General features: G+C 41.7%; 2 long non-coding RNA genes across 2 annotated transcripts; one reads left to right on the top strand and one right to left on the bottom strand.

The window, feature by feature from the left end:
• Positions 1 to 244: 244 nt before the first annotated feature.
• LOC124284279 lies at positions 245 to 19756 on the bottom strand. Its single transcript, XR_006900516.1, has 2 exons — positions 19720 to 19756; positions 245 to 330 (listed from the first exon to the last, which is right to left on the bottom strand). It is a non-coding gene; the product is annotated as an uncharacterized LOC124284279 (long non-coding RNA).
• LOC124284280 lies at positions 245 to 27152 on the top strand. Its single transcript, XR_006900517.1, has 3 exons — positions 245 to 343; positions 17466 to 17470; positions 27143 to 27152. It is a non-coding gene; the product is annotated as an uncharacterized LOC124284280 (long non-coding RNA).
• The last annotated feature ends 228 nt before the right edge of the window (positions 27153 to 27380 follow it).

Below are 27380 nucleotides of genomic sequence, written 5' to 3'. Positions count from 1 at the left end.
GGCAAGCCGGCATAGAGGCAGGTACGTGTAATCATGATCGTAACTCGGCTTTCATAAAAATCATTAGTACTTGATGAGTTACAACACTGATTCGTAGGTCGATCAGAAAAAAAATCTATTTTTCGATTCTGCAGGGTTCAGATTTAACAGTCAAGTATTTTCTCCACTGTCACTTCAAATTTCAACCTTTTGCAAAATGTAAACACTGGCTCGTTCGCCATTTCATACTCTGCTGTACCTGTCAACTTCCAAAAAAATAAGTAGGTCAGACGATTCCATTATAATGTTGCCAAGGGGGTACAGTACCACGGCACACCAAACAATAGGCTGCTTCCGGTCGTGTGTAGGTGGGCTTATAAAAACCAAGCTCTGAGGCATTTCCTTATTGCATTGAATAAGCAGTAGTTTGCTTTCTTTGGAAAGAATAGTTTTTATGTTGCAATGTTAAAAACAAATACGAACAGCACCTACCATTGCCTTCACAGACGAGTTCACTTCGCCTCTCGTCCCATGGCGGATCACTCAGTGTCTCCCGCGGAATGCGCACGAAGGGTTGAACCTGTTGTGTTCGAAGTCTATATCGTCTTCTGCACACCATTTCCACAGTCTTAAACCACACCATGCACACACGACCTTGTCCGCAACGCCCGTATAAAAGAACCCTCTCCGGGCTAACTGACTTCCCTTTTGAACCAGTTGTTCAGGCCAGTCCCGGAAAGAAGCCATCCTGGCATAGCCGCTGATTATTGATTCGGGGTAGTAGTTCTGGCTTAAATCCGTCAACAGTTTCCTAGGTTCCCCCATGTGTCTCCGAGAGTACCCGCAACTGTCTTTCGCCGTTTCTCCTCTACTCTCCCTGTCGTGAAACGGTAATTTAGAATCCTTTACCACGTTAGCGTCGTTGAAACGTGGGAGACCATATTTCCCACTGACATACTCTGGTCATCAGCGGTTACGTACGAAAAGAAAAGGGGGCGTGACGTAAGGGCGCCTCGTCCTGTCATTGGACACTAAGGGGTCAAATCCCGATCTTGGATATAATTATACCTATTACATCAAACACAGGCGTTATTGCCGTGGGTACCTCGCTGCATAAGCGCTAAAAGCCGCCATTAACACCTCTTTGTATGGTTGGCTAGTAAAATCGATTTGCCTCGAGACGGCGGCGGGGGAAACAGCGTAAACATTCCTACAGCTTTATCACTAACCGTATTTTTCCCTCGTCAAAAACCCTTGCTCTTATTTTGAAAGTTCTTGAGTATACTCTTCATGGCATTATCACACCATCTGAAAACCATGGAATCGTTTGCAAGCGTATTACTTTTACTTAAATGCCTAACCATATCATCATTAGAAATACATCGAGATCGCCAACTGACGAAATATAAACAATGGTGACCGCAAGCTACCAACGACAGGCTTTGTACACAAACTCTATTGTAGGAATAATGCAAACGACCGTATTTTGCCACAAAATCGTGAAATTTGGGCCATATTCGTGTGTAATCTATACTGTACGAGTTGTGTATGTGTAATCTACCAGGTGCCTCTACGCTTAAAGCGAGCAAGTGACTTCCAGGTTCGCTTTTTCTATCCGTGTTGCAAATAAACAGTATAGGATATTCAAGTCTCTTCACCCCACTACAGTCTATTTTATTACCACACACCTCCACCAAAGTATCTCTGCTACTTATACCGCCTTAGTTGTTTTTAAGAAAAGGCTCATCACGTCCAAGCTGTACGGTGAGCTGTTGACAGTATGGTTTGAGAGTGGTCAACCGAGTGCTCATATGCACCCCATGGTCCTGAAGGGTAATTGGACGTGTCCTCATTCTAGCCATAGCCGTCACAATGTACGCTCGGTACGCGCAGTTGAAAGACGAAAATCGTCTCTATTATCTTACACGCCATATGTCCACGGCTGATTGTATATTGTTGCTACTAGGTCTAAACATCCCTTATTACACAATCGTTTCAACCACCGTGTGTGTCAACGCCATCGCCTCTACACCTTTTCCTTCACATAGAAAATATCCCCTACGTACATCGTCAATAGGATCAATTGCTCTAACCGTCCCCTAATACACAACCGTGAGTGTCAACGCCGTCGTCTCGCAAGTTTTCCCCAATAACTCGCGTAATGTCGCGAAAATTACATCTACTATCTTATACACCATTTCTCTCTGTCGATGTCTTCCATTGTGTGCGTTGAAGCTATAATCCTTTCAACTACGGTCGTAAAGTGAATAGACTTCTCTCTCTCTCCCGCTTATCACAAAATGGCGCACAACGACGACATTCTCCTCACGGTTGACGAGGAAGACCCGGTATACGAGTTAGTGAGAAATACGGACGTGTCTCTTCTAGAACATCCCGAGCATGATTGAAAAGAGCTGTCGTGTCACGAGATAGCAGAGAGTAAAGTTTAATTTAGGCATTTTACACAACTCAGTGGTTCTATGGAAGGTAACAACCTGTCTCACGGTCAGTACCATTTGAAAAGGTGTCATGTGCCGCTAACTGACATACTAGTTATTTTATTTCCACACACCTGCTACAAAGTATCCCTGCTCTGATGCCGCCATAGATGGTTTTAAGAAAAGGGTAATTATTTCCAAGCCATTGCAAATCTCGCCCGTACAGTATTTCAGATGGAGAGGTAATCTGCCTGTTATCTGCTTGAGTGTATAGCAGCATAGCTAAAATGATCACATTCTATTATACTGTCCAACTCTCTATAGCGCACTAGTGTCAACCACAACATGCGACACTTTAATATACCACTTTTCTTCTTCATAAACACTTCTTCTTCGAGTAAGCCCTTTCCACATACAAACCATGGAATCGTTTGTAACCATATTCTCTTTACTGTAATGTTTCACCATATCGTCCCTAGAAATGTATGGCTGTGTAACCATCGGGAGTGGAACATCTTGACCTCATGTCTAGCATCGGGCACGCTAAGAAAGGTAGGTAAACCCGGCTTAGGTGTAGTGTGTTATACTTTGAAAACAATGTATCGTATTTTTATAAGGGCCGGTGATACTTTTGGAACGGCCTACCATACTTTTGATACGGTGTGTCATACTTTGAAAACAGTTTATCATATTTTCATAAGGGTTTGTCATACTTTTGGAACAACATGTCATACTTTGGGCGTGGTTATACATTCTCCCGTCATTTTAGTAGTAAAATCTGTGAGCATAGTACGAGGCTACAGTTTCACTTTTGGGAGTATCTGTCATACTTCTGGAACGAATTGTCGTACGTTTGGGACACTGCGTCATACCTTTGGTAGGGGTTATACTTTTCCCCGCACTTTACTGTCGATACATCTGCAGAAAACGTGCAACATGAATATCGAACGTTTCGAAATCTGTTTAAATTAGATAAGAATTGAATGATATCGTTTAAGAAAGACTCACTGAAACACAAAATTTAGAGGTGCGAGAGACAGTTGTAATTCATGACCTCGCAACGGTCATGACCCCTCCGACAGGACCTCACTCCCCTTATGACGTCACAAACAATGACACATTGGTAAATTTGTATTAACTCTCGTCATATTTCAACAACGCCATGCTCGCGCATGAGATGATGACGTTATGTCCTTTGAATGGCTGAGCCCTGCTATATATTGGGGAAGGGACAGGGGCGGTGTTACAACTGACAGGATGGAAAACTACGAGGCAGAATTATTCTCGATGGCATCATCATCACAAGAGTGGAGTCACTACTGTCAATGCGGAAGAGAGCTGGGACTTAGAGCTGAAGTCATTGGAAGCATCAGCTCCATCGCCACCATCACCATCTCAATCAATGGCGTGTCGTGCATGGCAATGTCACCAATGTCGGGGGTGTCTACCCGTGTATGCAAACGGGACTATAGATTATAATGGTACATTTCAGTGTGCATATTGTTGTACCATACTGAAGGACACATACATGCGACGCTTGACACATGGTTGTAAGTGTCATATCAGGCGAAGGATGACAATTCACCAGTGTCAGTGCACACTACACCTGTGAGTCCACCCCACACCACCCAACGGTCCTTTTCAGGACCACCCATCTCTCCCTCTCAACAGTCGAACGACCACATGTGTAAGAACGACGTGTTTCAAATCAACTACACTCTGACGAATGCCCTGTCACACATCATGGTGGCTCTCCATCTCAGCATACAATCCTCCAGTCTGTCACTTCAGCGAAGAAAAAGAGACCGCACCACCACCACCACCACCAACAACAACAACGACGACAACGACAACGACGCAGACCTCCCGGGACAACCGAGCACGACCAACAATGGCAGCAGCACCACCGACCACCACAAAACACCACTCATGGCGACAACAACGACGACAGACCAGACAACCACGAACCACCCGCCGAAGAAACCGACCACGTCAACAGCATGCCACAAGAGAAAACTCGACGAGGGTGATGACGACGTAACGACGAAGAAGAAGAAACAAAAGAACAAGAAGAAAAACCCTACTGCATTACTGTCTACTCGTGACACCGAGGACGAGCCTTTCGGCGGCATACAACACCCGAGGGAAGGAGAAACCAACGTCGAGCTAGACATCGATTTGGAGAAGCTCTTAGCCGAGCTATTAGGCAGTACAGCAGGCTGCAACACTAGAGCCTGAACAAGCGCACGCCCCTCTTGGCGTGTCGATATGATGATTATAACAACGATGATGATAATAATATTTTTTTTAAAAATAAACGAACCGATCGTGTGTTCCGTTGAAAATGTATATTCCGCTATTTCTGTCGTTATTCTCGCACCCCAGCAAGGTATGTCGAGGTCTGGATTGGAAAGGGGGCATGGTTGTCACAGGTTTAGAACTACCCCGTCATACTTTTAGAACAGTTAGTCGTACATTGGGAATGACGACTGATACTTTTAGAATAACGTGTCGTAATTTTGGAACAGTGTGTCATACCTTTGGTGTGATTATACGTTCTCCACTTACTTTTTAGTAGTAAAATCTATGGAACGGGTCCGCGACTAATGACATGGTTTTGGGAGGGTCTGTCATACTTTTGGAACAGTGTGTGTAATTATTAGAACAGTGTGTCATACTTTTGCAACAATGTGTCATACTTTTGTAACAGTTAGTCGTACATTGGGAACGACGTGTGACACTTTTAGAATAGCGTGTCGTAATTTTGGAACAGTGTGTCATACCTTTAGTGTGGTTATCCGTTCGCCCTACATTTTTTGTTTTTAGTAGTAAGATCTATGGACACTAGAAAACCAAAACAGTAATGCGTGTTTTAACAAAGACGCTGCAGCCGTTCTACGGTAACGCTTTGATAAGATTATTTATACACGCAATGTTAGCAGTTAATTTACACCATTCCTCCGTGGAAATAGATATACCTAAAATTGTCTCTTTGCCAGCTATAAATTGCCTGATATCTACCACGGGTAAATTTTCTTTCAAACAAACGGAAACAAGTTTTGTTGTCGAAAGGCGTAGCTGATTGAGCGTACACTCCGTTAGATTCATGCCTGTTCCGTCGACAAATGATCCGAGGGGGGTTGTTCCGTATGAGTGGAGTGGTAAAGCTATGACGGTCAGCGTGCAGCACGCGATAGTTACAGTTACCAGTACTCGAGCACCGTCAAACGTGTATGCTTTGATACACACGTGTCTCTTTCTCCTTTCTACTCATGGTTTCCATTTTCAAATAAAGACAGTCCTCCTCGGGGGTATTCGACATTTCCAACACATACACGCGCACGCAACACAAATACGTCATAAGCGTATTCCTCCTCTACTTATACCTCGCCCCCCTGGACACTCTTACCCCCTTTATATACACTCGCATAGAGACTGTCCATAGCGTTGTCAACACCTCCCGACTATCACGCTGATGGACAGGAACGCCTAGTCGACAGAATTCATTTCCAATTCCCTAAGATATTCAGACTCTTAATAGGAGGTCCTAGCGGTGCGGGTAAAACCACTTTCGTGAAGCACATGCTAAAAACGATATAGATGGTCCGTGGCCCTTACTACAATAATTACCAGACGTTATAGTTTGGGTCTACAGTGAAACGCCACCCGTATACGACGCTATAAAAGCCATCTGCATCAGGGGAGATTAGTGACGACGTAGAAGGCTACGTTGACGCTTCCAAGTATAACTGGTTAGTCGTCGACGATGCGGCAGGCGATTTGACCAAGGAGGACGAGCAAGATTTGCTTAGATGGTTTGTTAAGAGATCACATCAGAGACAGACCAACATTCTATACTTACAACAGAATATGTTCCATAGAACGATCAGTTTAAATTGTACGCACATTGTTGTGTACAAGAATCCCAGGGATAGAAGCCAGATAGAACATTTAGCTAGGCAAATATTTCCGGGGGTCAGTCGGGCTTTATAAGAGACGCTTACGCCCAAGCTACATCACAACCGCACTCTTACATACTGCTAGATTTAACGCCGAATACGCCCGACGAGTTTAGTGTGCGTGGGAACCAGTTTAACAGAGAACACGGAGAAATTGACGTGTACCGACCTAAGCAAAAGTTAATAGCATGGATTGCCATAATGCTCAGAGTTGTGTATCGGGGAATGAAATGCTGAGCAGACGACGATCGTGGGAAGCTGCAACTCGGACCACGACCGACGAAGACCAGGATAGCAATAGTAGTAGAAGCAGCAGCAGCTATGACGACGACTCTTCTTCGACGTCATTTGACTACAGCGATGACTGTAGTACTAGTATAGACGATACGACGACGTCTACCACCACGAGCTCTTCTTCGTTTGGGGACAGCGACACGTTGTTGCATTGGCGGGACGATGTAGCTGTGTATAACGACAACAGCGGTAGCAGCAGCAGCAGTGATGATGCCGAGGACGACGTATACAGCGGAGGATTCCCTCGTGTCGCGTTTGCCCCGGGCGACGAGGGTGGTGGGCGCCGCCATAACATCAGCAGAGGTCAGATAATTCTGGTAAGATTGTTCTGGAAATGAAATAAATAACCATAAATACAAAGATCGTGTGTTTTAGTCGTCATTTTATTGTATACCCTCGGTGTAGAGCGACACCTCTCCTCTGACACGAGTGAATTCACCGAAAATATGTGTCATTCTAATGGTAAATTACACTCGAATAAGTCGACCTCGCGCAGTGGCGTGCGGAAGAGAACACCGCCTAGTAAGAGAAAAGGTATCGCTAAAGGTGAGCCGGTCAACAGGGTTAAAGCCAACGCGGACATTATACACTATCTATGTAGGGCCCCAACTGCTGTCAGACGCCACCTCGTTAATTGTTTACCCAAAGAAGTGATAGACGCTTTTAGCGAGACAGCCGTTAATGTGTATTCCGGCAATTTACCTATGACCGATGATCAGAGACACAGGTTAAATCGCAAGAAAAGAGCTCCTCATACCATATGCCAGAGACACAGAGTTTCGCATGCTGGCAAGAGGAAAATATTGGCGTAAAGGGGTGGTATATTACCCTTGTTGTTGCCCCTTTTAGCTCCGGTCATAACAAACCTCGTATCGAGCATGGTAGGGTCTATTACGGGCTCCAAATAACCACGCGATGTCCTCCTTTACTAAGATGGTCGTGCTACCTCAGGCAGCGTATTCCCGACTCGTACAGTCCTCTCTCGACGAATGGTCGGGGTCTCGGGCAAGATACTCTCCTCTCCAAGGGAATGCTCTTTTAACAAAAGAAAGGCGAGACAATTTAGACGAAATGAGAAATGTTGTGTATGACGACGAGCCGCGAGTAGGGGATGTTGCGAATAGGACGTCATCTGTACCGGTTAAACTACACGAGAAAATGTTGCGCTATAACGCCCTATTGGAAGATGCCTTAGATTTACAGTCGAGAGCCCGGCGTGTGGAAGGGCTAAACAGGAGTCGAGATGATACGCATTTTCCCCGGAAGCCATTAAACGACAACGGCACTAGCGTGGCAACGACTGTAGCTCCCGTGGCGACACCGGGAGTAAAAACCTCGGGTTTACATGCCACGCTTTCTAAGGTTTGGACCGATTTACTTAAAACGTACAGTCGAGATGCTAAAGATATTACCGACTTTATTAAAAACAATCCAGACTTGGGGGTGTCGGACGAAGGAACTTTGAGCTATAGGGGTTCGTCTCTGGGACCGGCGACCTTGCGCGACATATTAAATGAGCTGACGAAATAGAGGGGCAGTAAATACAACGAGGTAGCTGCTTTCCTGTCGTCGAGAATGACAGACTCTGGCGTGAACACTGTCTCTATTAAAAACAGGTTATACATCGATGGGGGCGACACTCCTAGGAAGTCGCGAGGGAAGAAGAAACGGAGTAATGAGGAAGGCTGGAGCTCGGACAATGCCGGAGGGAGGGAAAAGAAATGGCGACAAGGTGGGTCGACAATTATCGACAATAGTTGGAAAAGCTATTTAGCCTTACTGGCTGAAATGGTAGAAACGCACTTATTATGACGTATCGAGGGGTTCTGATTCACGGGTTGGTCTCTTGAGAAAATTATCGGAGGCTAGGGAACGAAAGGGTTCTGTCAAACCTACCCCTGCTCGGGTAACGGCTTGGTTAAAGAGACAGCCCACTTACAGTCTACATAGGTCCCGCCCCACCAAGCGCTTTCCTTGAACACCCTATTCCGCTACCATATGTAGAAAGGACCAGTTGTGGCAGGCTGATTTTTCGGACGTGTCGCATATTAGCAAAGTCAATGATGGTTACAAATTTATATTATGCGTTATAGACGTTTTCAGTAGATACGCGTTTGTCAAACCGCTCAAGCATAAAAAGGCTTAAACGGTGACCGACGGTTTCAAAAGAATACTGACCCGTGCTAAGCTTCGTATTTTCCATAGCTTAACGACCAATAAAGGTAGCGAATTTGTCAACAGTTGTTTTAAGCATTATGTTAGGAACGTTCTGGGGAAATGTTTTTATACTAGTCAGAGCGATGACGTGAAATGTTCCGTCGTGGAAAGATTTTAGAGAACTCTAAAGACCCGCATATGGAGATACTTCACCACTGTGTCTCAACCTCGGTATGTCTGGGTATTGGCTAACATATTGAAAGCCTACAATAACGCATACCACACTTCCATAGGACGTAAACCTAGCGACGTGATAACTATTCTCGATGAGATAGTGGTATGTAACCACACGCACAGACAGCAAACACAGTCAAAAGATCCCCCTCGCAAAACGTTAAATTCCACAAAACGCGAGAAATACTTATTGCCAGATACACCAGTCAATATTTCGACGAGGAAAGGGAATTTTGCTAAATGTTACGGGGTCAATTGGACCAGGGAAATATTTTACGTGGTCAACAAAGTTAGATATAGGAAACCGTCTGTCTATAAAATACGCGACTACAATAGAAACGCTATAAAAGGAACATTTTACCAGGATGAGTTACAAGTTGTGTCGGAGCCGGAGGTGTACGAAGTAGATAAAGTGTTGAAGAGAAGGGTCAATAAGGCTACGGGTAAAAGAGAAATACTAGTTCGATGGAAGGGATACCCGAGCAAAGAATTCGACCAATGGCTACCAGAAAGTCAGATGGTAGGGATTTCCTCAAAAAGGGGGTTGACGTGTATGAGGAAGCTACCACTACATACCATCCTGCTATGCGTACTGATCGTATCCTACATGTTGCTGAAAGGTACCACACCGTCCGATGTGGTATATAAAGAAGGTGGAAGAACCGTTGTTTGAATTACTGAAAGTATCGCTGTCTACGTGCATGGTTCATACCCCTCCCGGCGTTTTGAGAAGTCGTAACAGCAACAACCCTCATCTGTCACCAAACGTCAGCGTACGGAAGAACCACGCATTATGAATAATGGTACGAAAGCGACAGATTTTTACCTTACCCTACCTAGCGATGCCAGTCCCGAAACTCGACCGGATAATGTACAGCACACGTACACCATAGATTTACCATACCCCCCTGAAAGTAGACAGAAAGAATAATTGGAGAGTGGGTGTTAGTACTGTACAGATACCCGTGACATGGCACAATTTACCCGATCCTCATAAGGCTTTCAGCGCGTATATCACTGTCCGCGTGCGTGAGAGAGTGTATAAGAGGGATGTGGTGAGAAAGGATAAATGCGGTTTAGAAACCAAATTTCTGGGGCAGATAATGCTACCGCAAAGGAATTATATGGTTGCGAGACTCTTAGATACCATGAATAGTTCCATCAACGCACGGTTGCAAGCGTGGTGTGAAGAATATCATAAACATAGTAAAGCAGGGGGGCGGTGTGGAAATCGATGTAGAATTGATAACGCCTAAAGAGACCAGTAAATATTTGTACTCCCGAAACGATTTAGTCTACATGACCTCGGGTTTTGTGGAAAGCGATTTCGAGGGGGTCGATGTTGAAGAGGTGAGACATGTTTTAGGTAAATGTGGTCCTAGATTCGACGTGTCTGCTTACTTGGGTTCCATGTTGGGTTTCATAACCGTAGTGCCCGAGACAGGGGGCGACACCGTGTATGCGTACTCGACCCCAGAACGACTCCCGTAGCCGACACTTGTTCCAATTTCTCCAAAGAACAACTTTTCCACAATATGTACATGTATGCAGGGCGCTTAAAAGCACGATGAATGATATTTTTGAGTCATTTCCAGCGGGGACGTCGAGCCGTAAGCGTAGACTAATTAGCACGGGTACTCAGACACCTCGTAAAAAAATACGTCGGCTAAAAGAGAGAATTCTGGCTGTTGGATCCCTCCTGAACAGAAAGAGGCATAGGAGAAAAACTAAAATGTGTTTGGTATTCTAGTAGAGATATCACATAGCTTCCATCACCATGTTGACGGATATGGAACACGCGCAATGTGGTAAAAGTGAACTGGATTTATTTTCATTACCGGGGATGGTTTCCTCGATGACAGATTCACACTGGACAAAATATAGCCCAGTTACGGGTCTCGGTCTGCTGGACGGGACTATAAGGTTTGATATTAATAACCCTATAAACAGCAACGTAGACTTGGCCGAATGTTACCTGAGAATTGTATGCTAATTTAAGATGGTGGATGGCAGTGCTACAGTCGCTGACAATGTGATGGTTACTAGACGTAGAGACGTGTGCGCCCCCGTGACAAATACTCTACATTCTCTATTTCGGGAGGTAAGAGTAATAGCGGGCTCTAATCAGTTAGAATTAACAGACAGTTTGGGTACATACCCGTACAGAGCGTATATAGAAACACTGCTGAGATGCAATAAATCGCCAATAGTCAACAGTTTGGTAGCACAGAATTTCAGTAAAGATAAGGCAGGGTGTTTTAATAACTTTTCTCTAGGCCAAGAAGAATCCAACCCCGCATTCGCGAAACGACGGCAAAAATGTGTGCCCAGTAGGCCCCTAGAACTCGTTGGAAAATTACACTCTGATTTGTTCATGCAGCATAGATACCTCATAGACGGGGTACCTTTAAAAATCGAGTTGATACGCAGCCCGAATAACTTCCATATGTTACACTCCACTACGGACGAGGCAGGTACTCATATACCCGGTTATGCTTGCCATAAACTCTCAGCCGAATTTCATGTCAGACAAGTAAACGTAGCACCAGCTATTAGTGATAGCCATATTAGAGGTTTGACGCGCGGTAGTACCGTGAAATACCACATAGCCAAGGTGAAAACTACGGCACACGACATTCCCCAAGGCCTGAAAGAATATAATTCCGAACATTTAATAATGGGTCACATTCCTAAAAGAATAGTACTCGGTCTCGTTGACAACGAATCCTTTGCGGGGGTTTCGAACAAAAATCCTTTAATTTCCGACCTTTTGGATTGACGAAAATAGCGGTGAAAGTAAACGGTCAGGAGGTAGGCAAAAGATGTCATACCATCAATTTTGAACCCGACTCTACACGGATGTATCAGACATACCTAGAGCTACTTAGAAATACAGGGGGTTTAGGGAGAAATTCCACAAACACAGTGACTCTAGAAGAGTTTTTGGATGGTACTACGTTGTTTGTGTTCGATTTAACGCACGATTTGGGTGCTGACATGTCACATGTGTATCCGAAGAGCTCTGGTAAGGTCGGCATAGAATTGAAATTTTCGCAGCCAACGACCCGAGCTCTGACGTTAGTGTGTTATAGAGAGCTGGTTAGTGTAATAGAATTTGACTACTTTAGAAATGCCACTATACACTGACATAGACGAGGGACGGGTTACATATCCTTCTAAAATGCTGTACGGAAGAGATTTGGAATGGTTTGGACGTAATGAGCCTTTTCTTAAAAACAACTATGGCGGTATTAGTAGCAGAGATACTTTTGAAGAGGTGTGTGGTAATAAAATAGATTGTAATGGGGTGAAGAGACTTGAATATCCTGTACTGTTTATTTGCCACACGGATAGAAAAAGCGAACCTGGAAGTCACTTGCTCGCTTTAAGCGTAGAGGCACCCGGTAGATTACACATACACGACTCGTACGGTATAGATTACACACGAATATGGCCCGAATTTCACGATTTTGTGGCAAAATACGGTCGTTTGCATTATTCCTACAATAGAGTTCGTGTACAAAGCCTGTCGTTGGTAGCTTGCGGACCCCTTAGTGTCCAATGACAGGACGAGGCGCCCTTAGGTCACGCCCCCTTTTCTTTTCGTACGCAACCGCTGATGCTGACGAGAGTATCACGCGCATCGACACGCAGTATCTAGTTAGAAGCCGTCTGCCCGAGAGTGAGGTTGTATATTTTGACTGCTCCGTACCACGATGTCCTGCTACTACGTTCCCAAATCATATAATGAGCAGAGGGATGGAGAAAGTTGTAAACTTTTCTGCGATAAGAAGGGAGAAGTATTGACATCACTGGACTCTGGAAACAAAGACACCTTGTCGGTGGACGGGAAATATGGTCTTCCACGTTTCAGCGATGATAACATGGTAACGGATTCAAAATTACCGTTTCACGACAGGGAGAGTAGAGGAGAAACGGTGAAAGACAGTAGGGTACACTCGGAGACACATGGGGGAACCTAGGAAACTGTTGACGGATTTAAGCCAGATTTACTGCCATGAAACAATGATCAGCGGCTACATCAGGATGGCTTCTTTCCAGGACTGGCCAGAACAAATGGTTCAAAAAGGAAGGCAGCTTGCCCGGAGAGGGTTCTTTTATACGGGCGTTGCGGACACGGTCGTGTGTGCATGGTGTGGTTTACGACTATGGAAATGGTGTGCAGAAGACTATATAGACTTTGAACACAACAGGTTCAACCCTTCGTGCGCATTTCTCAAAATCACGTGCCCCGTCAGGTTTGATACTGACATGAGAACTGTTTTGAGTAGAAATGTAGTTGTGCATATTTACGAATAAAATTTGTGAAATGTTGTTTTTACTAGCCTCTGTTGTGTTTTATATAAAAGTGTTGACGTTGTCTGCCTCGTGGGTATATTTTGGAGTGGTTTAAACAATGAAGGATACGGTGCTTGCGCAGTCTAGTATTGTAGAGAGCTTTACATAGACTGCCCGACTCAACATCTTCTTTGTTGTATTTGGTAGAATATAACTGCCTTCCCGTGTTGTATTGTAGAGAGCTTTACATAAACTGGAGGGCGTGTTATTTTTGAGTGTCTTGTTTACATTGCTTTACATTGGCAGCACAACATTTACAGACCTCCTTCAAAATTCTTATTCGTTCCCGCATTGGGTTTACGATATAAGGTAAAGAACGTAACACTACTACTCTTGCTGCTTTGCTCTTGCTGCTTTGCCGTAGAATATCTCCGTCTCACCGTCTTGTTTTTGTTTCAGATGTAGAATGATTAAGATGTCTAGGTATGTCTTACCGTCTTGTATTGTAGAGAGCTTTACATAGACAGCACGGGGTGGCCTCCTTGTGATTAAATATACTACACATCTAGGTATGTCTTACGGTCTAGTATTGTAGTTACATCGAAGAGCTTTACATAGACAGCACGACATTCCCCAGATCCTGCATCAAATTGCTGAAAACTCATCATGCATATTATTGGTTTAAAGTTTTGCTAATGGTGCATTTATGATTTGGAACTCATGACAATAAAACGTTACGAATTTGTTTTACGTCTGAGAGCAATTGAGAACCTTTACACAGTATGGAATATTGACGGACAGATTCTTATGGTCGCCACTTTTTGTTATTGGCACGCTAATGTGCATTTATGACGTCATCAGTAGATGTCACACACACACACACAATACACGTACGCGCACACGCACACACCTGGGGCGCGTTGTTTAGCCGATACGCTGTGCAGCGCTGCGCTTCTATTGGCTGAACAACGCCTCGCTGCATGCATCGCAGCGCTTCGGCGTGCAGCGACTGGGAGAGGTGCTTCCCGCGTAAGCGAGCGACATTTAAAATGGCGTCACGGCATGTCATTTTGCAAGGTCGCAGAGGAAACTTGTCCCTTCTGGTCACAGAGGAGCAGACAAAACGCCTACAAGAAGGTAAGTATGTGTTATGCTTTGTTTAGGTGTCGTTACCTACTAATAATAGGCATTTTTACTTACCTATTCATAATAAACGACGAAAACACTTCCATGACATTTGCTTGATCACCTTAGTTTGATTTCGAGACATAGATTTCTTTCCGGTAAGAGTTCCTCTCGTTCCCCCATCCCAAATAATGTTTCAAAATTAACATATACTAAATTCTTTAACAAAACTGAAAGGTCGGGATGCAAACCGTCAAACCCCCGTGGGATATGATATTCAAAATTTTGCTGAACTGTAGTCCTATTTTCATAAATCCTTTAGTATGAAAATCCTTTAGCATGTTAATGTGGATTATGTCAGATAGAGAGACCGGCAGATTTCATATTGTAATGTACCATGGTCATGATACCATCCTAAGGTAACAGTGGTGGGAAAAGTGTTTTTTGCAAAAAGTAATGATAGAGGTGTGTATTTGATAACCCCAAAGAAATATGCAAAAGAAAAATCTGATAAAAGAATGTACATTGTAGATATAATCTAATTTTGCATTTCACTTTTTGATGACAAAACTGGGAATTAGATTTAGTGACCACTGTTTACCAAAATCTATTAATATCTTGTTGATTAAAAGAATATAGAAGTGTTTTGTTTTTGTTGTTTTTAAAAAAAAAGGAATTTGTAATCTAATTAATTGCACTAGATATGTAATTGTAATTTAATTAATTACATTTTAATTCAAGGTGTAATTGTTATTGTCATTGAGGAAAATCAAAGTAAATGTAATTTAATTAATCACATTTAAAGTAATTGAACCCATGTCTGTTCTTTATGCTATGACTTAATATCCGCCTGAACCGGTGGGTCAGTTTTGTGATGTTTCATGGAATGTACTTGAATACACAACAATTACTAGAGAACTCACAAAAATGACTAAAAGTCCAAACTTTAAGTTATGTTTAGGTTTAGGGTTAGGTCTAAAGATAGGCATAGGTTTGGGGAAACGGAACATATTGTTGGCAATCCCCGTATCTATTAATAGCATAGTTGAACACTCCTCGCGTGGAGATAGAAAAAAAGTTACGCAGACGACAACAATGAGAATGGAGAAGAAAAGTGCTAGAAAACCCAACTGGATGGCCGAACAGACGTTGTACTTAACCCCCCTTGTTGAGGAAAACAAGGCTGTATTACTCGGCAAGTTTGGACCGGGCGTTACATCTGCTCGAAGGAAGGAAATTTGGACGTATATCACTAAGCAGATCAATGCCACCTTCACAGGTAAGTGACGATCGTAATTTTGAGTGCACTTTAAAAAAATTTCACCTTGTATATGTAACTGTAAAGTATTTGCCTCGTACAATAATTAATGTATTTTTTATTTATTTGTAAAGAAGTTAAACGTTGAAGTAAGTGCAAGTACGTTTTGTATCTAGTGCAAGAGATGGTTCATATATGCTATTTTCTATCACCCATCTCAAAACTTTGACGAGTGATATTGGATTTATGCATTCAAACATATTGTTTGTGCATATCAACTGAATATAATCACTTGAAGTAACAAATACTGAAGTCAAATGTTACACATCTTCTGTTGTAACAGCTTACAAATATACTACAACCAACGTGTTTAGTATGTTCATTGAAATAACATTAAAGTAAAGTATTTGGGCCAGTTCTGTTGTATCTAGTCAAATGTAGATTTTTTGTGTGAATGAAAATGATAACAGTAATGGTTGGTTTGACATGTTGATAATTCTTTAAATTTATCTTAGAAATATAGGTTGATATTCAGGTATTCATCAAGGCAGGTAAGATATTTCTATCGTAGGTTTTCATGTGAAGGGATCACACATGAAACATTCTATTTCACCCAAGTGTGAAGTACTGACACGTGTATCATTTTATTTTACCCAAGTGTGAAAGACTCACACATTATCATTTTATTTTACCCTGTGTGAAAGACTCGCACATCATTTTATTTTACCCAGTGTGAAAGACTCACACATCATTTTATTTTACCCAGTGTGAAAAACTCGCACATTATTGTACTGCAGTACTTTTCATGAAGAAATGACCCATTTGTTTTGTTTGCAAAATATTTCTCATTTGTACCATTATTTTATTTAATCAAACACTGACCCCTATGATTTATTGTTCATTATTTTGACTCCCTTAAAGCTTTTGAATGGCAGTCCATTATGTGGAGTTGGTTCAATTCCAACCAGAGGCATACACAGAGTCAAGGTTTATCTGTTTGCATGTTAATATTAACAATAGTAATTAGTATGTTAAAAATAGCACTAATATTGTGAAATGTGACTAATATTATTGAAATGTGACTAATATTATTGGGCCAAGTGGGCCCTTATCATACCTTCAGACTGATCCTTTGTTAATATCATAATTGGGTTGTCAATACCATTACATCATGAATGCACCATTGTGAATTTAATGTAAATGAAAATATTTCATTTCGTATTTGTTTCCTCAATTGTTTCATGAAATGTTTTTTTCATTTTCTCCCAGGGTGTGTCAGGACAAACGACGAAGTGGAGAAAAAGTGGCATAATGAGCTCTGTCAAAAAATCAAATGTTATGAAGATTATTTTAAAATCTGCAATAGCATATTTTGCAATTTTTAACTGGCATGTAAATAAATAACATGATATAGATGTAGATAAATAATCGATTCAGCCCTAAAGCATTCTTTTATGTTTACTGTCATTTCATTACGTATTTGACAGAAAGTTTTGATGTATTCTAGGATTGTAGATTGTGGTTAGGTCTAGGTCTACTAATGCCTACAGTGAATAATGCCTACAGGGAATAATAGCTACAACGTTTGCAGTGACAGCGATACGCTTACCTGCACACAAGTAGATTGTTCCACTTAGTGTGCACTATTGCCTACAAAGGGATTAGGGGAGGCCAGCAAGGAGAGTAAAGAGTAAGATCAAAGAGTATTAAATCGTTAGCTAGCTTATGTTTTGATAATTCCATACGCATTTAGTTCTCACACGAGAAGGAAATTGAAGAGTAAAGTAATTAATAGAGATTATTAAAGGGAGAAGGAAATGTATTGCTTTAAAATTGAAGAATAGAGTAATTAATTGAGAGATTATTAAAGGGAGAAGGAAATGTATTGCTTTAAAATGCTTGTGATACAAATCTTCATTGCAAATCATGGCAAATCCCAAGAAAGTCGAATACTTCACATCACAGAAAGGAGGACAGCAGGTACTCTTGGAGGGATACCGCTACAGACTCAACAACAGGCGACAGACGTGTGTACACTGGAAGTGTGTTCAAGGTGGCTGCTTTGGCAAGTGTACGACAGTCGGACAGTTTGTTCGGAATCAGACCCCACACAACCACCCACAAGAAGACCAGGTAGCCCTGAAGATTGCCAGTTCCCTGAGGCAGCGGGTACAGACTGAGACGACGCCAGTTCAGGTGATCTACGATGAGGAGATTTCCCGACTTGACCGAGGTGAAGCAGCAACAGTCAAGTCGTTCCATTCTATGAAGAGTGGACTCTACAAGCAGAGACGGAAGATGATGCCGCCACTTCCCCAGACGCTCAGCGAGGTGAATCTACCCGACTTCTTCAAAGGAGACTACAGATGGACTGCCCTTCCTCTGCATTGATGACGGTGATGATGACAAGATTCTCTGCTTCGCCACAAGTGACCGCCTGACCCTCCTGCAAGAAGTGGACACCCTCTACATGGACGGCACCTTCTACTCCTGTCCTCCTCTCTGGGATCAGCTGTACGTCATCCATGGCCTAGTCGGAGGAAGATGACCCAGTTGGTCTTCTGTCTACTGCCGAATCGTCAACGCCGCACCTATGAACGCCTGCTACGTCTCCTGAACGACAAGATCCAGCAGACAACAGGATCGCCCCTTCAGCCTGATGTCATCCAGACGGATTTCGAAATCGCTGCCATCAACGCTGTTGAGACCGTCTTCCCCAACTGCGACGTCCGTGGATGCTATTTCCACTACAGCCAGGCTCTCTGGAGGAAAGTACAGAACCTCGGCTTCAGCGAAGCCTACCAGCAGGATCCTGAGGTCCACAGATGGGTCCGACGAGCAGCAGCACTCCCCCTCCTCCCAGTGGCCATGGTACAAAATGCCTGGATAGAGGTCATGGACGACGCCCCTGCCATTGGACAGAAGGATGAGTTCCAGGACTACATCACCAGCACCTGGGTAGACGACCATGCACGGTTCCGAGCCGGACTATGGAATCACCACGACACCAGCGGCCCAAGGACGAACAATCATCTCGAGGGTTGGCATTCGCATCTCAACAAGACCGTCCAGAGAGCCCACCCGAACATTTTCGCTCTTGTGAAGGTTCTGCAGAAGCTGGAGAAAGCGGAGAGAAATAAGCTGGTGCAGATGGCTCATGGCGCCCGTCCCCCACCTCGCAAGAGGACTCCCCCACCTCGCAAGAGGACGTACACAGAAATTGACCAGAGACTCACTCGTCTGAAGGCCCAGCTGACATCTGGTATCAAGACACCCCTGGAATTCCTGACTGCTGCAGGATATTTGATCAAGCTAGCTTGAAAACCAAATGACTATGTTGATGAATGTGTGAAACTGTGTGTATACATGTAAATTACTTTTGGTTACCACAATGACTTTATTAATGAATGTGGTAGTTGACTGTGTGAAAGATGTATATATGTATATATAATCATGAATCAAATTAAGTTTTAATTACATTTTAATCCAAATAAATGATTATGTTTATTTATGTAAATTTATTTATCTCAAAACAAACTACTATGTGAAGATATGAATAAAGTTTAAGAAAATTAAGAAAAATATGACAACAATGTGAAAGATATGTATATGAATGTACATATGTATATGAATGACCAAATAAAATGTCTCTCAACATAGAAAGTTACTGTTTTCTATATACTGTAGGCATTAGTGCACTTTGAAATAGGACCATGCCACTTTATTGAAAGGTTGAAGGCAGGTGCAATCAGCAGCACTGGTGCGTAAAGTTGTTTATTTAACACTGTAGGCATTATTCACTGTAGGCATTAGTAGACTCCACCAGCATTCACCTGTCTAAAGCCTCATTTACACATATTTACATATAGGTATTTTTACCTCCTGGTTAAATTCATTTCAGATGCTCTAATCCTTCATACTTCATTCATTAGACCCTTAAAGAAATCGACATATATTCTTCTATGTAAGATGTGACATTTGTGTCTGTTTAGATCAAGAAATGTTCAGCAGAGTGTACAACACCCTCGCCCCCAGTGAACAGACATATGCACTAGGTGATGATGATGCTGTCTTCACGACAGCAGGAAGGCCAGACAACATCCAGACTCCTACCACAAGAGAGATTCCCACAGTACATGAAAGTTTAACTACCGTTGTCAGTGGACAGGATGATCCAACCATAAGTTCAAGTCCATCTTCAGTGCAAACAGAGAATGGTGCAGTTGACGATGCAGATATTAACTGTAATCAATAATGGTTTTTTTTGGCAAATCTTCAAAAACACTATGTTCTTTTGTCTGAAATCATACAGATTTCATCATATCCATTTATAGCCAAAGGGAGATAGTGCTATTTGTACAAGTGTTAACGCCTCTGCTTTAGCACCATATAGTGTGTTGCTTAAAACTTGACACGCAATGTATGCCATCCACTAAAATGGAGCTAGTAAGCTACCAAGGTGCGCCAAAGTTGCCATATAACATGAGAGACAAAGTTTTGGGGCTTCATATCCAACTTTATTCAGACTAACAGGACAGATGCTTCCTCAGCTCAGATGTTAATTACAGGTTTACATATCCAGTTGAAATAGCGTCATAATCTTTGAAGAAAACCAGTAACCAGCATGGTATTTCGTTATATATTTTCTATGCTTTTCATTCATTGCTTTTCGCTGAATTGATTGTTGATAGAGCTTTTTATCTCTGAAAAATAATAATCGCCTTTGGAAGTTGGATAACTAGGTTATCTAACCTATATAACTAATATAGGTTTTATAAAACCTATTAAATCTGCTCAGTGACAGCTCAACATGTTCCCAGACCATATGTGGGTAACTGTTTGTGTGTGTGTTATTAAGTAACGTACATTTGATGTGTAGTCAATGTCAAATGCAAATTTATGTAAAATGGAGAACTGAATACTGCACACCTGTCCCCGTCTTTGCATTTTTAATAAGCTATAATAGATCAATTTTCAGTTCATTTCTCCAGACCTAATTGTTTACGCTTTGAGGTACATGTACTACCTTTTGATGTTAACTCTTTTGTTTTGATTTTACAGAATGTATGTTTCACTGGCACGATAGAGCCATCCGTTTGATGCTGGACCTATACGAAGAAAATAGGGACAGGTTCTCAAACCCATCCGTGAGCAGGTCGTCTGTTTGGAGGACCATTGCAAATGGAATGGTTGGTTATGGATACCACATCAGTGGTGAAATGTGTGACAAGAAACTTCGTAATCTCAAGCAGACCTACAAGAGAATATGTGACAGAAACAAGAAGTCCGGAAATGGCAGAACTGACTGGGCATATTACAATCGAATGCAGTCCATTATGGCCGGAGATCCTGCAGTGGTACCTGTGTCAACCATCAGCTGTCTGGAGGATCCACAGTCCACTGGTTTGGATCCCTCTCAAGAATCCAGCAAACAGCCTTCTTCTCAATCTTCAGCACCCACAATACCAGCTGATGAACGCACACCAAAGAGCAAGAAGAGGCGTACTTCAACAGTTTCTACACCTCCTGAAGCACCAGCCTGGTTTGAAAGGGCCATGGAAAATGACAGGACGCACATGGATCAACAATTACAGAGAATGCAGGAAATCCAATTGAGGTCGATACAAGTGCAAGAAGAAAGGAATAGTGTCCTTAGAGATCTGGCAACTCTCCTGAAAGATTCGCTGTCCAGATCATAAATGTGTCAAAATGGCTATTTGTTTTTATAGGTATTAGTTCAATATCAGTCAGTAAATTATTTGAAAGGACACTGAGAGAACTGAAAATGAGTTGTTTTGAACAATATAGTATTGATCTGAGTGGTTTAATTACCTTCTCCGTCCATGTATAATACTACAAGTAACTAGTATGTATGGTTAGCCTGATTTGATTAGCTCATAAAAGTAACATGAACATTATTTACATGTAATTAGTGTGCTGAAATGAGTGAAGTATTGTTATTGTATACAACCTTGCCTGTAGAAATCAGATTGGACAGATGTCATTTATTTTCAGAAGTTTACAATTCTTGACACAGAACTGGCATGTCACTGTAGGATGTATGCAAGCATGTATATATGTACACTACCCTTAAAAAGTTTACTCATTAGTGCAAATGTAGCCCCTGTTTTCAGTCAGCTGATGTATTGTAAAACAAATGCGTAAGGTTGAAAAGATTCTTGTCATGAGTTCAAAACTTTAAACCAAAATGCAGCTGTTCACATGTTCATATTTACAGCAATTTGAGACATAATCCTCGTGCATTTCATCTGCATCAGGTTTGCAGTTGGTTCCCCCAAGTAAGTGGAGTAATTCATCTTCCATGTAACCAAATATATATACACATAACGTATAGTGAATGCTTTAAGTTAGTCTAAACTTTTAATGGGTAGTATATGTGTGTACTTGTGGACGAAATGTATTTCAGTTTTCATATTTCATTGGAAACTTCTTTGGGTATGCATGTATGTGTGTGTGTGTGTGTGTGTGTGTGTGTGTGTGTATGGATTGATAGTATAGGTATGTAAGTGTATGTAGGGTAGGGCTTGTAGGTATGACATGGTGGGTATGATGTCTATGGTAGTATGGTATGGTGTAATGTGTATGGTATGGTGGTCTGTTATGGTATGATGTGTATTTATACGTGTGTATGTTGTGTATGGCTGGCTGTGTATTCATATTTTATTTCTGAGATAATGTGTATGTGTTATGGATTTTACAGTGTCTGATAGGTCAACGGCGGTATGTCTTTCTCTAATAATTTGCCTTGCATTATTCATGTATTGTTTCTCTTGCATTTCATTGTCATAAGTGTCACATGCACATAATAAGGATTATCAGTATTATTAGGATAATCAGTATTATTAGGATAATCAGTATTATTAGGATAGTCAAAATATTATCCACTATTCTGTGTAACTGATTATGATCAAGGAAAACATCTGCAAAATTAGTGTTTCGGACATATATTTTTCCAACACGACTTTTCTACATCGGTCAACATTTTACTTTAATAATAATAATGTTAAATTTGTATAGCGCCTGAATGCACGGTTTGCTCTAAGGCGCTTGGTTGAATGCTCTGTGGAAAAGAACTGGTTTTAGTTCTTTTTTTTTTTAATGGAATGATGTCGGACAAATTTTTCAAGTCTCATATCGCCTTGAGAGAGTATATATCTGTTATGTAATGACTGGGACTTCAATTCAGTTTTCAAACCTGTTCTCTAACCTGTTCAGTTTAGTTGTGAAAATGCTTGTCTATAGCCTGAAGGGTGCCATTTCTTGTTACTTGTTACCGGTGTTCAACTGTTAATTTTCAAACTGGTTTAAGTAAGCCTACCTCTAGTTGGAAGGTCTGGTCATGTGGAATATGATTAACTCATATGACCTGTTTGTCACAAGTGGAAATGCTGGTGCAGATCATGATAACTGAATACCTTCCTTACCTCTCATTTCCCATTGACAGAAACAGTTGTATTTCGACAAATTCACAGTACTAGTATGTTGCAGGGGATGTAGGTAGATGCCCTCAACTCTGTTAGGGGTTTGGTACATTTATATACAGTTATCATTTCATGCAGAATTTTCACTTTGTCATTGCATTTTTTCCCACTTGAACCAATGGTGGCTAACATGTTTGAATTCACTCTTAAGAGTGAGAAAGAACAAAGGAGAGTTTTGTGATGAATGGAATGTTTATTGCAATGGTCATCATGTTATTTCATTGCATAACAGCTGTTATTGTTGAAGATATTATGTTTATTTATATTTTCCACAAAGGAAATAAATTGCATTTACAATAACATATATCTTAGTTATCATTTACACTGATTTACATCAAGTGTGGATTGGATAGTGTATGGGCAGCAGTATCAATACATGAATTAACTTGACACATTCAGCTGAAGAGCTCTCATTTCAATAATTGTATAATTCACAGAAGTATCATTCATAATGCTGTCGATAGGCAAGGTATGTGTGTTAAATGATAATCACAACATGTTAGCAATCCTTTGACGCTTAACAGCAGCAGCTGCATTTCTTACATCATCAAGAACTGCATGTTGACCTTCCTCGTTATCCATATCAGCAACAGTATCATTTTATTCCACTTGTTCAAGGTCGATAATCAAGTTGTGTAGAACACAAGCTGTTACAATGACATTGGGAACCTTGTCCATCAAGTCCATGTCCAAATACTTGAGTGATACTTGAGTCTTCTCCATTTGCTGTTGCTGCTTTCATAATGCTGTCGATAGGCAAGGTATGTGTGTTAAATGATAATCACAACATGTTAGCAATCCTTTGACGCTTAACAGCAGCAGCTGCATTTCTTACATCATCAAGAACTGCATGTTGACCTTCCTCGTTATCCATATCAGCAACAGTATCATTCTCTTCATTCTGTTCGAGCTGAACTGTGTATTCTGTTGTACTTTTTTTGTAAGTCGCTTAAATGACCATTATCCCTAAATGGGGTCATTAGACTGATCTGCAGTGGATAAGCACCATCACCTATGATGTGAGCGTTTGGTGGCAAGAAATCGGGTCGAGCAAGATGTAAAGCCAGTGGGCTGTTTCGGAACATGCGGGCATCGTGAACAGAGCCAACCCAGCCACTGTAAACGTCCATAAAACGCAATTTGTGATCACACACGGCCTGAGTCTTCATGGAAGCTACACCCTTTCTGTTTATGTAACTGTCTCTGTTCTGATTAGGTGGTTTAATGGGTACCTCTGTGCAATCAATAGCACCAACTGTATGAGGAAAGCTCCACCTTTCTTCAAATTCTTGAATATTTACAATCGCACCTTCCTTTGATGGCCATTATATATATTCACCTCTTATCTCCAGGATAGTCTCACAGAAACTTATGAAGATCCTCTGCAGTTGACCCCTCTCTATGCCAAACCGGTCCCCAACACCTCGAAAAGACTCCTGATTTGCCATGGTCCACAAAGAAGCTAAAGTTTTCTTTTGAAGTGTTACTGTCCGCCATGGAGTCTTGCCAGCAATATGTCCCATTAACACCTAAAACAACATAGTATTTGAATTAGTGACCATTCCATATTTATGGCTTGGGGGTTAGTGGGGTGGGTGGGAATCCATGATTATAAGAGTGGGGTCATTTTGTTCTAGGGGGGACGGGGGTCACCAATATTTGGTACACTTGTATTTGGTGATGGAGGGCGAGAGTCCTCATTGATGATTTTGTACACGACATGCAGGGGGTTCTCTTACTTTAGACATAAATTTGGGGATATGGATGAATGATGATCAATTTTGTACACATGTACTGGAGGGAATGGTCGGGAGGGTTTCCTTTCTACATATCTATTATTTCTTGGGGAGGGGGGCTTAACATTGAGGCTATAAATTTTTGGATTTGTTTTTGGAGGACAATCACAGTATATATACAATGTATAAATGACGCAAAACGTCTCCATTGTTATATCGAAAAAAGTATGGTGCAACAATGTACAGTGCTTGAGGTATGGGAACACTTCACATATGTAAATTGAGGGAGTAGTGCAATTCACCGGGGCCACATGTTCAGATCCTGCTGAAGACTACTGGCTAGCAAACAGTTATCGCCATATTTTAGTGGTATTTACAAAATTACTCCGCCGTTCGTTAAATTAATGAAAAAAAATTAATCATGATACTTTATTAGCTATTCACAGATGTGTCCAGTCTGTTTACTGTCGCCGATCATGTTTTTATATAACAAAGCGGAAGTAAAGTATGGAAGTATAAATAGATGTTTTCTCACAACTAACTGTAACAGTTATCACCATTCAGAATTTCTCATGCCATTCGTGAAATAATATGTATTTATAATTTATATCATACATTAACTCCGAATAATTGATTGTGTGACAATTTGACAATTTGAGTGTTTCTTTCACAGTAGATTGATACGGAATGACTTGTGAACTTGAATTTGCTATTATATAGGTCATGGGACATTCCCCCGACTAAGTTAAAAATTTGTTAGCGTTCATAACTTTATTTTTAACTTTTCTCTGTGTTACATGCCATGAAGAATTTTCTTTTGCTGTCCTGTATAGTTGTCAAATACCGCTGGGAAAAAATACCAGAATTGTAACTGACCGGAACTGCACACATGTGATACCGATGTATTGGCGATAACTGCTACCCGGCGATAACTTGTCGCTAGCCAGTTGACGGATTTTAATGAAATACAATGAGCAGTGGAGAGTTACCGAACAGCGATGAGACGAGACAGCGGGAGCACTCTAATTATTTATGACTATTATCGTGAATTATTTATTTATTAGTTAAATTGAAGCATATTCATACCTCTACAGATGATCTAGCCATTCTGAAATGTGACCTGAAGGCAACATCGTCGTAGTTATTAACGACATCAGCAATGTAATTCTTTATGTTGACAGATCGTTGACTTTTGGACGCATTCTGGTCACAAAGGGGTAAAAAGCTTTCGAGATGGTTTGCATAGTTTATTCTCACGAGTTGTTGCGAATATTCTTCAAAATAATTGCAGGGAATGTCTTCTGAAGCTTCGTGTGCCAAAATTGTGGCTATGATCGGTGAGGTGTTTACATTGGACGACGCCATGTTGAATGAAGCGCTCACACAGCAGTCCGTTGCGCGGGAAAGCAGGCAGCGTAGCGCAGAGTAGCGCAGCGAAGCTTGCAAACTTGTGCTGAACAACGCGCCCCTGATGACCACAGATCATCGCCACTTTTGTGACGTCACACGCTTTACACTCTCATTGCGACGGTTCAATGACCACGCCATGTGACGTCAATACCATCGTTGTAGGTCGTGACGTCATACGTGTATGACGTCAGTGTGGCAGCTTATTTTCGAGGTTGCGTCAAAAAATGACGTCACTACCATCGTGTGTAGGTCGTGACGTCACGAGACGTCAGTGTGGCAGTATATTTTCGAGGTTGCGTCACGTTATGTCACCTCGGAAATGTGCTGTCACCATACTACTAACCTGCCTCGATTATTTACAGACCGTTTATCTAGAATGCTGCTGAGTGCGATGTTGATCAATAAACAAGTAAACAAATAGACATTCTAAACTGATTTTGGAAGGGCAAAATATACGATTGTTCAAAATGCATGAAACAAGTCTATGAGTTATAAATGAATAAATCTAAAGAGTAAATGCTTAATTGAATGGCAGCATTCTTAAAGTCTTTGAAAGGCAGTGTTCTGGTAAGCTGAACTGTTGATCTTGAACAGTATCGAGGATTTTCATGCTAATGAGTATTGCTTTATAGATCTTGGCTTCATCAATCGATAGATCGACATGACGAAGCGAGGGATGCTCTCCGTAGTTCCTAAATGAGTTTACTGTTAAATGTTCTCTTATGGCGACTTTGATAAATACATGTTTAAGTGACGTGAATGTTCCACAATGCCTGAAGACTATTTACTTCTACAGGTCATTGGGACTATTAATTTGTATTTGTAGACATTCACACCAACTACCACGGAGTCGAGATGAAGTATTTGGTTTCTTTATTGTTTTACGCCACCTATATGGCTGCGGTCTGTAAAAAATCGAGTCTGGACCAGACAGTCCAGTTGTCAGTATCATGAGCCTCAATCTATGCAATAGGGATACAATGACAAGT

This window comes from Haliotis rubra, unplaced genomic scaffold, assembly GCF_003918875.1.
Source record: "Haliotis rubra isolate DU_JTF1 unplaced genomic scaffold, ASM391887v1 Scf332, whole genome shotgun sequence".
NCBI classification, from domain to species: Eukaryota; Metazoa; Mollusca; class Gastropoda; order Lepetellida; family Haliotidae; genus Haliotis; species Haliotis rubra.
Note: the sequence above shows the minus strand (reverse complement) of the source record. Positions and strands in the feature narration are given on the sequence as shown.